Raw genomic sequence first — 13,609 nt, forward strand, 5'->3', positions numbered from 1 at the left:
TCCCTCTTCAAAATAAGGCCATTTCCAACAGAAATATCGATTTCTGACAAATTTTAGAAGAATGGCACACAAATATCAGTACCTATCCCAGAAATAAAAAGTTCTCTCCTAAGAATCATTCTTTATCCTTGTAAAAGCATGGTTTTCTCACCAAAATTTTGCTTTTTATCCCTTTAAAATAGCGCTGTTTCCCAGAAATACTGGTTTTCATCCCCAGAAGAAGACATTTTCTCTACAAAATGAAGCTTTGTAGCAAAATAGGACACATTGCTTCCAGAATACCTTTTCTCTTCTACAAATTGAGGACATTACTAACAGAAACACCTTTTCTCCTCTACAAAATAAGGACATTTCCAACAGATATATCCTTTTCTGACAGATTTTAGAAAAATTTCACAGGAATATCAATACTTATACCAGAAATAAAAAGGTCTCTCTTAGGTATCACTCTTTACCCTTGCAAAAATATGCTTTTCTTACTCAAATAAAGTTTTTCATCTCTACAAACGGCATTTTCTAGACATAAAGGTGGTTTTCATCAGCAAAAGAAATCGATTTCTCTTCAAAATTAGCGTTTGTAGCCAAATATGACACATTGTTTCCAGAATAACTCTTTTCATCTAAAAAAGAATGACATTTCCAACAGAAATATCCATTTCTGACAGATTTTAGAAGTAGGTCACATGAATATCAATACTTATCCCAGAAATGAAAAGTACACTCTTATGTATCACTCTTCATCCTTGCAAAACTATGGTTTTCTTCCCAAACGAATGCTTTTCATCCCTACAAATAGCAATTTCTCCCTAAATTACTGGTTTTCATCCCCAAAAGAAGACACATTCTCTTTAAAATGATGCTTTGTAACAAATGATGACTCACTGATTCCAGAATATCTCTCTTCCCCTACAAAATAATGACATTAGCATAAGACTTATCCATTTCAGACAAATTTCCGATGTATTTCACACTAATATCAAGACTTACACCAGAAAAAAATGTGTTCTCTCTTAGGTATCACTCTTGAATCTTGCAAAAAATTCATTTTCTTACCAATACAAAGCTTGTCATCATTACAAGTTGCATTTTCTACCCAAAAAAGTGGTTTTCATCCCCAATAGAAATCGTTTTCTCTACAAATGGTCCCCTGTAGCAACATATGAAACACTCTTATTGGAATACCTCTTTCCCTCTTCAAAATAAGGACATTTCCAACAGAAATATCGATTTCTGACAAATTTTAGAAGAATGGCACACAAATATCAGTACCTATCCCAGAAATAAAAAGTTCTCTCCTAAGAATCATTCTTTATCCTTGCAAAAACATGGTTTTCTCACCAAAATTATGCTTTTCATCCCTTTAAAATAGCGTTGATTCCCAGAAATACTGGTTTTCATCCCCAGAAGAAGACATTTTCTCTACAAAATGAAGCTTTGTAGCAAAATAGGACACATTGCTTCCAGAATACCTTTTCTCTTCTACAAATTGAGGACATTACTAACAGAAACACCTTTTCTCCTCTACAAAATAAGGACATTTCCAACAGATATATCCTTTTCTGACAGATTTTAGAAAAATTTCACAGGAATATCAATACTTATACCAGAAATAAAAAGGTCTCTCTTAGGTATCACTCTTTACCCTTGCAAAAATATGCTTTTCTTACCCAAATAATGTTTTTCATCTCTACAAACAGCATTTTCTAGACATAAAGGTGGTTTTCATCACCAAAAGAAATCGATTTCTCTTCAAAATTAGCGTTTGTAGCCAAATATGACACATTGTTTCCAGAATAACTCTTTTCATCTAAAAAAGAATGACATTTCCAACAGAAATATCCATTTCTGACAGATTTTAGAAGTAGGTCACATGAACATCAATACTTATCCCAGAAATGAAAAGTACATTCTTATGTATCACTCTTCATCCTTGCAAAACTATGGTTTTCTTCCCAAACTAATGCTTTTCATCCCTACAAATAGCAATTTCTCCCTAAATTACTGGTTTTCATCCCCAAAAGAAGACACATTCTCTTTAAAATGTTGCTTTGTAACAAATGATGACTCACTGATTCCAGAATATCTCTCTTCCCCTACAAAATAATGACATTAACATAAGAATTATCCATTTCTGGCAAATTTCCGATGTATTTCACACTAATATCAAGACTTCCACCAGAAAAAAATGTGTTCTCTCTTAGGTATCACTCTTGAATCTTGCAAAAAATTCATTTTCTACCCAATACAAAGCTTTTCATCATTACAAGTAGCATTTTTTACCAGAAAAAGTGGTTTTCATCCCCATTAGAAATCGTTTTCACTACAAATGTTCCCCTGTAGCAACATATGACACACTGTTATTGGAATACCTCTTTCCCTCTTCAAAATAAGGACATTTCCAACAGAAATATCCATTTCTGACAGATTTTAGAAGTAGGTCACATGAATATCAATACTTATCCCAGAAATGAAAAGTACACTCTTAGGTATCACTCTTCATCCTTGCAAAACTGTGGGTTTCTTCCTAAACTAATGCTTTTCATCCCTACAAATAGCAATTTCTCCCTAAATTACTGGTTTTCATCCCCAAAAGACTACACATTCTATTTAAAATGATGCTTTGTAACAAATGACCCACTGATTCCAGAATATCTCTCTTCCCCTACAAAATAATGACATTAACATAAGAATTATCCATTTCTGGTAAATTTCCGATGTATTTCACACTAATATCAAGACTTACACCAGAAAAAAATGTCTTCTCTCTTTGGTATCACTCTTGAATCTTGCAAAAAATTCATTTTCTTAGCAATACAAAGCTTGTCATCATTACAAGTAGCATTTTCTACCCAATAAAGTGGTTTTCATCCCCAATAGAAATCGTTTTCTCCACAAATGGTCCCTTGTAGCAACATATGAAACACTCTTATTGGAATACCTCTTTCCCTCTTCAAAATAATGACATTTCCAACAGAAATATCCATTTCTGACAGATTTTAGAAGTAGGTCACATGAATATCAATACTTATCCCTGAAATGAAAAGTACACTCTTAGGTATCTGTTTCCATCGTTGCAAAACTATGGTTTTCTTCCCAAACTAATGCTTTTCATCCCTACAAATAGCAATTTCTCCCTAAATTACTGGTTTTCATCCCCAAAAGAAGACACATTCTCTTTAAAATGATGCTTTGTAACAAATGATGACTCACTGATTCCAGAATATCTATCTTCTCCTACAAAATAATGACATTAACATAAGAATTATCCATTTCTGGCAAATTTCCGATGTATTTCACACTAATATCAAGACTTACACCAGAAAAAAATGTGTTCGCTCTTAGGTATCACTCTTGAATCTTGCAAAAATCTCATTTTCTTACCAATACAAAGCTTTTCATCATTACAAGTAGCATTTTTTACCAGAGAAATCGGTTTTCATCCCCAATAGAAATCGTTTTCACTGCAAATGTTCCCCTGTAGCAACATATGACACACTGTTATTGGAATACCTCTTTCCCTCTTCAAAATAAGGACATTTCCAACAGAAATATCCATTTCTGACAGATTTTAGAAGTAGGTCACATGAATATCAATACTTATCCCGGAAATGAAAAGTACACTCTTAGGTATCACTCTTCATCCTTGCAAAACTGTGGTTTTCTTCCCAAACTAATGCTTTTCATCCCTACAAATAGCAATTTCTCCCTAAATTACTGGTTTTCATCCCCAAAAGAAGACACATTCTCTTTAAAATGATGCTTTGTAACAAATGATGACTCACTGATTCCAGAATCTCTCTTCCCCTACAAAATAATGACATTAACATAAGAATTATCCATTTCAGACAAATTTCCCATGTATTTCACACTAATATCAGGACTTACACAAGAAAATATTTTGTTCTGTCGTAGGTATCAATCTTGAATCTTGCAAAAAATTCATTTTCTTAGCAATACAAAGCTTGCCATCATTACAAGTAGCATTTTCTACCCAAAAAATTGGTTTTCATTCTCAATAGAAATCGTTTTCTCTACAAATGGTCCCCTGTAGCAACATATGAAACACTCTTACTGGAATACCTCTTTCCCTCTTCAAAATAAGGACATTTCCAACAGAAATATCGATTTCTGACAAATTTTAGAAGAATGGCACACAAATATCAGTACCTATTCCAGAAATAAAAAGTTCTCTCCTAAGAATCATTGTTATCCTTGCAAAAACATGGTTTTCTCACCAAAATTATGCTTTTTATCCCTTTAAAATAGCGTTGTCTCCCAGAAATGCTGGTTTTCATCCCCAGAAGAAGACATTTTCTCTACAAAATGAAGCTTTGTAGCAAAATAGGACACATTGCTTCCAGAATACCTTTTCTCTTCTACCAATTGAGGACATTACTAACAGAAACACCTTTTCTCCTCTACAAAATAAGGACATTTCCAACAGATATATCCTTTTCTGACAGATTTTAGAAAAATTTCACAGGAATATCAATACTTATACCAGAAATAAAAAGGTCTCTCTTAGGTATCACTCTTTACCCTTGCAAAAATATGGTTTTCTTCCCAAAATAATGTTTTTCATCTCTACAAACAGCATTTTCTAGACATAAAGGTGGTTTACATCACCAATAGAAATCGTTTTCTCTTCAAAATTAGCGTTTGTAGCCAAATATGACACATTGTTTCCAGAATAACTCTTTTCATCTAAAAAAGAATGACATTTCCAACAGATACATCCTTTTCTGACAGATTTTAGAAAAATTTCACATTAATATCAATACTTATACCAGAAATAAAAAGGTCTCTCTTAGCTATCACTCTTTACCCTTGCAACAATATGCTTTTCTTACCCAAATAATGTTTTTCATCTCTTTAAACAGCATTTTCTAGACATAAAGGTGGTTTTCATCACCAAAAGAAATCGATTTCTCTTCAAAATTAGCGTTTGTAGCCAAATATGACACATTTTTTCCAGAATAACTCTTTTCATCCAAAAAAGAATGACATTTCCAACAGAAATATCCATTTCTGTCAGATTTTAGAAGTAGGTCACATGAATATCAATACTTATCCCAGAAATGAAATGTACACTGTTGTATTAGGCGAAGTACGACCCTCAGGATGTAACGTGATAGGCCCTCCCCTGCTGGGTCATGCATATGTATAAAAGATAAGGATGAAACTGGATACCTATATAAGGGACCCTCACATTCCAATAAACGCCATTTTACCGCTGACCATATTGGTGTAACAAGCAGCTGTGACTTGGTCGGGGCCGTCGATACACATTCACAAAGGGACTTGACTTTCCAGGTTACCAGATCGAGGTAACAATTGGTGCCCCGTGTGAGGCAAAGTCCTGGAGGTGAGTGTGCGACGGCTAAAACCGCGCTGACGGACGCTGTATCCACGGTTCGAGCCCGTGGAAGCACTCTCGGTGGGGTGCAAAGGGGAATGCAGCGCTGCGCCTATCCTACGGCCGATAGTTCGTAGAAGACCAGGAAGACTTCAGGTCTCTGGGTAAATGGATTCCGTCTTTAGAGTAGTATTGCAACTTTGTAAAACCTATTGTGGTAAGAATGCTCCTTCTAAGAAGGATATTGCCGCTGTTGCCTCTTGCTTGGAGTCGGCGCGACTTTTACCCTCCCCTGGCGTTTTGCTCGATTCGGGGCGGTGGGACTCTTTCACTGAGGCCCTGCTCCAGAGAGCCACCCACGAGCATAAAGCGGAAGAATTAAAAACCTGGGGTTTGGTCCTAGGTGCGCTTAAAGCGGCTAGGGAGGAGAAGCAAGTCCAGGCCATCGCGAAAGGGGTCTTTGGTCTGGATTCCGGGACGTCCGGGGTCTCGGGGGGTGCGGGGGATCTGCTTTCTTGCAGTGACTCCGGATCCAAGATGGCGTCGGCCACGCCGGCTGATTCCAAGATGGCCATGGCCGCGCTCGAAACAACTCCGGAAAAGAAGGCGGAAGCTGAGTCATCGAAGGAGGCGCCACCATCATATCCCCGCCTTTACCCCTCTTTGCAGAGCTTTCACTCACCCGAAGGGGGCGGTTCTTGTCCGGAGGGGGGAGGGTTTATGGAGGCGGCGCGCCGTGGAGGCGTGGGCTCGCCCTCATACCCGCCCCCCTCAGAGGAGGGATCGTGTTCCAAAAAGGGGGAGGAACGGAAGGCTTTGCCCGGCCCCACAGTATCGGGTTCGCCTCCATGGAGGGAGGAGTTGTGGGGGGAGCAAGAGTTATCACGCAGGCCCACTAATTGGGCTGACATCCAGGAATCAATGCGTGAGTCGGGACTCAAGGAGCGAGATCATGCAGTGTTCCCGATTGTCGTCAGACAGGAGGGACCGGTTTGGGTACCTTTGGAAGCAAAAGCAGTTACTCGGTTTGCAGAAGCGATTGAGAAAAAGGGGCTGAGATCTCCGATGACACTAAGTGCTTTTGAGGCACTCATTGCCCCAGGTCCCCTACTCCCGTATGACATTGAGAGTCTAATGAGAGTCGTTCTCGAGCCAGTTCAGTTTACTTTGTGGAGGGAGGAGTGGATGATACAACTTAAAGCTATTGTAGCTGAGGCTGGACGTGATGCTCAACACCCTGCTAGTGGGAGGGAGGGGGAACCGAGAACTGATATAATGAGGCTTTCGGGAGTAACTGCGGAAATGGCTGGGTCCCCAGAGAGACAGCTTAGGCTCCTGCGCCCAGGGGAATTGCTTTCCACTACAGGGGCGGCTGCTACTGCCTTTAGAAACTTTATAAGAAAGGCAGAGCCTGCAGCCCCGTGGTCAGAGATTGCTCAGGGTCCCTCAGAGTCATTCTCTGATTTTGCTAATCGATTGATACGAGCAGTAGAAGGATCAGATCTACCTAAGGACGCGCAAGCTTCTGTTTTAAAGGATTGCCTGAAGCAGAAGGCTCACAAAAATGTTAGGGACATCATTCGAGCTGCCCCTGACGATCTTGAGACTCCGGGTGAAATTATTAAGTATGTTCTGGACAAACAACAGACAACACCGCTGTCTAATGAGGGTGTGCCTAACACTGAGATCGCTTTCTTGCTGGAGGAGGCTCTGGTCTCCCGATCTGCATCTGTGGCCATTCTTCATGTCCGCAGTCATTCGGAGGTTCCAGGGTTCTTTACAGCTGGAAATGCGGTGGCTGACCGGGTAGCAGGTGGACAGGTGCTTACACTTCAAAAGGCACGTGACTTACACTCCTCTCTGCACATTGGAGCACGAGCTTTGTCACGAGCATGTTCCATTCCTCTATCCGCAGCTCGAGAAGTGGTTCAAACATGCCCGCACTGTAATTCAGCACCTGCGTTGGGGGCGGGAGTTAACCCTCGGGGGCTCTCTCCTCTAGATATCTGGCAGACTGACTTCACTTTAGAACAACGTATGGCTCCAAAGCAATGGTTGGCGGTCACCGTGGACACATCATCGACGATCATCATTGCCACCCAACACACGCGTGCTAACTCTCCTGCTGCTCAGCAACATTGGGCCACTGCCATCGCGGTCCTGGGGGTGCCGCGACACATCAAAACAGACAATGGCTCGTGTTTCATCTCGCGGTCTACACAAGATTGGCTTGAACGGTGGGGAATATCTCACTCTACAGGCATCCCTGGGAATTCCCAGGGACAAGCAATTGTGGAGAGGGCCAACCGCCTCCTGAAGGATAAGATACGTGTCCTTGGGGAGGGGGAGGGTCACAGAGGTAGGATCCCAATAGCCCAACAGGCAGAAGTATTGGCCCGAGCACTTTATGCAATCAATCATTTTGAACGAGGAGAGAGTAAGCACACCCCAATACAGAAACACTGGCAACCAAGAATCATTGACGAGGGGCCACCAGTAAAGATAAGACGGGATGATGGTACCTGGGAATCAGGGTGGTCTGTTTTAGTTTGGGGCAGAGGTTATGCTGCAGTAAAGGACAGAGAATCGGGAAAAATTTTATGGGTTCCGTCGAGAAAAATAAAACCTGATACAGCGATCGCCCAAAAGGATGTTCTGGGAGAAACAGAAAACTAATCGAAAAACTGAGTACTTTCCTTCTAGGTACGGTTGGTGGGAGCCCGCCAGCTGCATCCGTGAAACGACCCCACAGGAAAAAGAAAAGGGATGAATGAAGAACAGCTGTCAGTACTCACGAGAAGGACATCTGTTACATTATTGACTGTGTGCCTTTGTGTGATTGTTATAAGGGGATGAGGTTCGTTTGTGGGGTTCTACAGCCAGATTTTTTTGCATTTATTTTAGCTCTAGGAGTAGTTGTAGTCTATGCTTTTAGAGAAATTGAGAGGCTGGTATGCTGGCATGCTGGTCTGTTAAGCTAATGCCACCACAGTGTTCCTATCATTTTAGTCTTTTAGTTTTAAGAATTTGTTTACCTTGTTTGTTTCAATGTATTCAGGGTTGTTTACAGCGCATGATAATGAGCTGCATAAGCCCAAGATGCCTTGAAAATACTAACTAAAGAACCACTAACATTATTATACACTGCACCACATACCTTTGCATGTTTACCTCACTTTTTAAATAACTCACCACAAAATTTATATATGAAAACTAACACTTTTATATGTTAGGGATAGTTTTAGCGGTCGCGTGTTACGGGTCTTGGTTTTATTGGGCATGGGGAAGGGGAGATGTTGTATTAGGCGAAGTACGACCCTCGGGATGTAACGTGATAGGCCTTCCCCTGCTGGGTCATGCATATGTATAAAAGATAAGGATGAAACTGGATACCTATATAAGGGACCCTCACATTCCAATAAACGCCATTTTACCGCTGACCATATTGGTGTAACAAGCAGCTGTGACTTGGTCGGGGCCGTCGATACACATTCACAAAGGAACTTCACTTTCCAGGTTACCAGATCGAGGTAACAGTACACTCTTAGGTATCACTCTTCATCCTTGCAAAACTATGGTTTTCTTCCCAAACTAATGCTTTTCATCCCTACAAATAGCAATTTCTCCCTAAATTACTGGTTTTCATCCCCAAAAGAAGACACATTCTCTTTAAAATGATGCTTTGTAACAAATGATGACTCACTGATTCCAGAATATCTGTCTTCCCCTACAAAATAATGACTTTAGCATAAGAATTATCCATTTCAGACAAATTTCCGATGTATTTCACACTAATATCAAGACTTACACCAGAAAAAAATGTGTTCTCTCTTAGGTATCACTCTTGAATCTTGCAAAAAATTCATTTTCTTAGCAATACAAAGCTTGCCATCATTACAAGTAGCATTTTCTACCCAAAAAAGTGGTTTTCATTCCCAATGGAAATCGTTTTCTCTACAAATGGTCCCGTGTAGCAACATATGAAACACTCTTACTGGAATACCTCTTTCCCTCTTCAAAATAAGGACATTTCCAACAGAAATATCGATTTCTGACAAATTTTAGAAGAATGGCACACAAATATCAGTACCTATCCCAGAAATAAAAAGTTCTCTCCTAAGAATCATTCTTTATCCTTGCAAAAACATGGTTTCATCACCAAAATTATGCTTTTTATCCCTTTAAAATAGCGTTGTCTCCCAGAAATACTGGTTTTCATCCCCAGAAGACGACATTTTCTCTACAAAATGAAGCTTTGTAGCAAAATAGGACACATTGCTTCCAGAATACCTTTTCTCTTCTACAAATTGAGGATATTACTAACAGAAAAACCTTTTCTCCTCTACAAAATAAGGACATTTCCAACAGATATATCCTTTTCTGACAGATTTTAGAAAAATTTCACAGGAATATCAATACTTATACCAGAAATAAAAAGGTCTCTCTTAGGTATCACTCTTTACCCTTGCAAAAATATGCTTTTCTTACAAAAATAATGTTTTTCATCTCTACAAACAGCATTTTCTAGACATAAAGGTGGTTTACATCACCAAAAGAAATCGTTTTCTCTTCAAAATTAGCGTTTGTAGCCAAATATGACACATTGTTTCCAGAATAACTCTTTTCATCTAAAAAAGAATGACATTTCCAACAGATATATACTTTTCTGACAGATTTTAGAGAAATTTCACTGGAATATCAATACTTATACCAGAAATAAAAAGGTCTCTCTTAGGTATCACTCTTTACCCTTGCAAAAATATGCTTTTCTTACACAAATAATGTTTTTCATCTCTACAAATAGCATTTTCTAGACAAAAAGGTGGTTTACATCACCAAAAGAAATCGTTTTCTCTTCAAAATTAGCGTTTGTAGCCAAATATGACACATTGTTTCCAGAATAACTCTTTTCATCTAAAAAAGAATGACATTTCCAACAGATATATACTTTTCTGACAGATTTTAGAAAAATTTCACAGGAATATCAATACTTATACCAGAAATAAAAAGGTCTCTCTTAGCTATCACTCTTTACCCTTGCAAAAATATGCTTTTCTTACACAAATAATGTTTTTCATCTCTACAAACAGCATTTTCTAGACATAAAGGTGGTTTTCATCACCAAAAGAAATCGTTTTCTCTTCAAAATTAGCGTTTGTAGCCAAATATGACACATTGTTTCCAGAATAACTCTTTTCATCTAAAAGAGAATGACATTTCCAACAGATATATCTTTTTCTGACAGATTTTAGAAAAATTTCACAGGAATATCAATACTTATACCAGAAATAAAAAGGTCTCTCTTATGTATCACTCTTTTCCCTTGCAAAAATATGCTTTTTTTACAAAAATAATGTTTTTCATCTCTACAAACAGCATTTTCTAGACATAAATGTTGTTTACATCACGAAAAGAAATCGTTTTCTCTTCAAAATTAGCGTTTGTAGCCAAATATGACACATTGTTTCCAGAATAACTCTTTTCATCTAAAAAAGAATGACATTTCCAACAGATATATACTTTTCTGAAAGATTTTAGAAAAATTTCACAGGAATATCAATACTTATACCAGAAATAAAAAGGTCTCTCTTAGGTATCACTCTTTACCCTTGCAAAAATATGCTTTTCTTACACAAATAATGTTTTTCATCTCTACAAACAGCATTTTCTAGACATAAAGGTGGTTTTCATCAGCAAAAGAAATCGTTTTCTCTTCAAAATTAGCGTTTGTAGCCAAATATGACACATTGTTTCCAGAATAACTCTTTTCATCTAAAAAAGAATGACATTTCCAACAGAAATATCCATTTCTGACAGATTTTAGAAGTAGGTCACATGAATATCAATACTTATCCCAGAAATGAAAAGTACACTCTTAGGTATCACTCTTCATCCTTGCAAAACTCTGGTTTTCTTCCCAAACTAATGCTTTTCATCCCTACAAATAGCAATTTCTCCCTAAATTACTGGTTTTCATCCCCAAAAGAAGACACATTCTCTTTAAAATGATGCTTTGTAACAAATGATGACTCACTGATTCCAGAATATCTGTCTTCCCCTACAAAATAATGACATTAACATAAGACTTATCCATTTCAGACAAATTTCCTATGTATTTCACACTAATATCAAGAATTACACCAGAAAAAAATGTGTTCTCTCTTAGGTATCAATCTTGAATCTTGCAAAAAATTCATTTTCTTAGCAATACAAAGCTTGCCATCATTACAAGTAGCATTTTTTACCCAAAAAAGTGGTTTTCATTCTCAATGGAAATCGTTTTCTCTACAAATGGTCCCCTGTAGCAACATATGAAACACTGTTATTGGAATACCTCTTTCCCTCTTCAAAATAAAGACATTTCCAACAGAAAGATCGATTTCTGACAAATTTTAGAAGAATGGCACACAAATATCAGTACCTATCCCAGAAATAAAAAGTTCTCTCCTAAGAATCATTCTTTATCCTTGCAAAACCATGGTTTTCTCACCAAAATTATGCTTTTTATCCCTTTAAAATAGCGTTGTCTCCCAGAAATACTGGTTTTCATCCCCAGAAGAAGACATTTTCTCTACAAAATGAAGCTTTGTAGCAAAATAGGACACATTGCTTCCAGAATACCTTTTCTCTTCTACCAATTGAGGACATTACTAACAGAAACACCTTTTCTCCTCTACAAAATAAGGGCATTTCCAACAGATATATCCTTTTCTGACAGATTTTAGAAAAATTTCACAGGAATATCAATACTTATACCAGAAATAAAAAGGTCTCTCTTAGGTATCACTCTTTACCCTTGCAAAGATATGCTTTTCTTACAAAAATAATGTTTTTCATCTCTACAAACAGCATTTTCTAGACATAAAGGTGGTTTTCATCACCAAAAGAAATCGTTTTCTCTTCAAAATTAGCGTTTGTAGCCAAATATGACACATTGTTTCCAGAATAACTCTTTTCATCTAAAAAAGAATGACATTTCCAACAGATATATCTTTTTCTGACAGATTTTAGAAAAATTTCACAGGAATATCAATACTTATACCAGAAATATAAAGGTCTCTCTTATGTATCACTCTTTTCCCTTGCAAAAATATGCTTTTCTTACAAAAAATTGTTTTTCATCTCTACAAACAGCATTTTCTAGACATAAAGGTTGTTTACATCACGAAAAGAAATCGTTTTCTCTTCAAAATTAGCGTTTGTAGCCAAATATGACACATTGTTTCCAGAATAACTCTTTTCATATAAAAAAGAATGACATTTCCAACAGATATATAATTTCTGAAAGATTTTAGAAAAATTTCACAGGAATATCAATACTTATACCAGAAATAAAAAGGTCTCTCTTAGGTATCGCTCTTTACCCTTGCAAAAATATGCTTTTCATACACAAATAATGTTTTTCATCTCTACAAACAGCATTTTCTAGACATAAAGGTGGTTTTCATCAGCAAAAGAAATCGTTTTCTCTTCAAAATTAGCGTTTGTAGCCAAATATGACACATTGTTTCCAGAATAACTCTTTTCATCTAAAAAAGAATGACATTTCCAACAGATATATCCTTTTCTGACAGATTTTAGAGAAATTTCACAGGAATATCAATACTTATACCAGAAATAAAAAGGTCTCTCTTAGGTATCACTCTTTACCCTTGCAAAAATATGCTTTTCTTACACAAATAATGTTTTTCATCTCTACAAACAGCATTTTCTAGACATAAAGGTGGTTTTCATCAGCAAAAGAAATCGATTTCTCTTCAAAATTAGCGTTTGTAGCCAAATATGACACACTGTTTCCAGAATAACTCTTTTCATCTAAAAAAGAATGACATTTCCAACAGAAATATCCATTTCTGACAGATTTTAGAAGTCAGATGAATATCAATACTTATCCCAGAAATGAAAAGTACACTCTTAGGTATCACTCTTCATCCTTGCAAAACTATGGTTTTCTTCCCAAACTAATGCTTTTCATCCCTACAAATAGCAATTTCTCCCTAAATTACTGGTTTTCATCCCCAAAAGAAGACACATTCTCTTTAAAATGATGCTTTGTAACAGATGATGACTCACTGATTCCAGAATATCTCTCTTCCCCTACAAAATAATGACATTAGCATAAGAATTATCCATTTCAGACAAATTTCCGATGTATTTCACACTAATATCAAGACTTCCACCATTAAAAAATGTGTTCTCTCTTAGGTATCACTCTTGAATCTTGCAAAATATTCATTTTCTTACCAATACAAA

Source organism: Coturnix japonica, chromosome 2, assembly GCF_054131305.1.
Source record: "Coturnix japonica strain WE chromosome 2, WE-NBRP24, whole genome shotgun sequence".
In the NCBI taxonomy this organism is placed as follows: domain Eukaryota; kingdom Metazoa; phylum Chordata; class Aves; order Galliformes; family Phasianidae; genus Coturnix; species Coturnix japonica.